Source organism: Ovis aries, chromosome 9 (assembly GCF_016772045.2).
Source record: "Ovis aries strain OAR_USU_Benz2616 breed Rambouillet chromosome 9, ARS-UI_Ramb_v3.0, whole genome shotgun sequence".
Taxonomy (NCBI): domain Eukaryota; kingdom Metazoa; phylum Chordata; class Mammalia; order Artiodactyla; family Bovidae; genus Ovis; species Ovis aries.
In genome coordinates, this window is record NC_056062.1 from 83109972 (window position 1) to 83111509 (window position 1538).

The 1538-nt window shown below is 46.7% G+C and overlaps 1 pseudogene; it reads right to left on the reverse strand.

Moving 5' to 3' along the window:
- Positions 1-497: 497 nt before the first annotated feature.
- Positions 498-1066, reverse strand: LOC105610883 (peptidyl-prolyl cis-trans isomerase FKBP1A-like; annotated as a pseudogene).
- Positions 1067-1538: the final 472 nt, after the last annotated feature.

Here is a 1538-nt window from a genome sequence, read left to right on the forward strand (position 1 = left end):
CTTTCAAAAGGCAGAGGGTCTACGAAGAGGGTGAGGGTGAGGCAGTGGAGGCAAAGGCTCTCCCCCTTCCCACTGCGGTTTTGGGTAGGGCTTTCAATTCAACCCGAGGACATCTCTCAACTTGGAGAATAATTTGGCCCTCAAAAGCGCCTCGAATCTGCTATAGCTTTGCAGCACAGCAGCAAGAACATTTAATATATAATAGATAAAACTTTTATCCAAAATAAAATAAAATAAAATGATTCTTGCACCCTCTCCAACACCAATTCCTAGTCTAAAGTTAACCCATTACTTGTGCTGTTAATACTTGACTAATACTTAATTGGAAACCTAGATCCAAAGGACTGAAACTCAGTCTTCACCCCAAAACAAAAACAAACTGAGTAATTTGAGGTTTATGGAATATAGTTCAGGTCAACACACATACGAGGAGAAAGGGGAAGAGCAAAGCCAGTGACAGAACACATTCAGTCTGGGAAGATGTTTATACAAAGAGTGTAGTGGAACGGCAGGAAGAGCTCCATGCAGACTCGCTGTGTGCGTCTGGAGGCGCCAGATCCTTCTGTGGCACATCCAAGAATGGGGAGCTCAGGGAGGAGGCCACTCCTGCCATTCCAGTTTTAGAAGTTCCACGTCAAAGATGAGAGTGGCATTTGGTGGGATGATGCCTGGGTGCCCAGTGGCACCATAGGCATAGTCTGGGGAGATAGTCAGCTTGGCTGTCTGACCCACGCTCATCTGGGCAACCCCTTCTTCCCAGCCTCGGATCACCTCCTGCTTGCCCCGCACAAACTTAAAGGGCTTGTTTCTGTCCCAGGAGGAATCGAATTTCTTTCCATCTTCAAGCATCCTCATGTAGTGCACCACGCAAGTCTGGCCACGCTTCGGGAAGGTGCGCCCGTCTCCGAAAAGGTGCGCCCATCTCCGGGAGAGATGGTCTCCACCTGCGCTCCCATGGCTGCGGTAGCGGCGGACGCTGGGTTAGCCGACAGGCTGCGGGATGAGCAGCGTGGTCCGAGACCAGATCTCGCGGCGATTTCGCGGCTCTGCCTCGACCCTCCGCGCTATGGCCGCGCACCCAGAAATCTCATTTTAGCTTTAACTGGTCTGCGACTTCATTTGGGAAGCCTCGCCTTACCCACGATTAGACGTTATTGAACAAGAATACAGAAAAATGAAATGAAAGTTAAAAATAACTTTCTGCTATAGTGAAACAACAATTTAAAACTCTAAGCAAAACTCTTTGCCACAAACCTCAACCCAAGAATCCAGCTATTTCAGAATTTGTAGGGATTTAATTGCCACATTTCTGCCAAGGACAATACCATGCAGTGGAGCTAGGAATGAAGTCATTTGGGCATGTGTTTTCTGGAACTGTGCCCCAAATAGTTTTCTTCTTGACATACGCCCAGCTCTTTAATACAGCTTAGCATTAGTAATGCTCATAGTTTCTTTATAAAATCATGTTTAAAATATAAAGGAAGCATGGAAAGATGCTCAGAGTAAGGGAAAGGAAAGAAAAATAAGGAGGAAAGCAT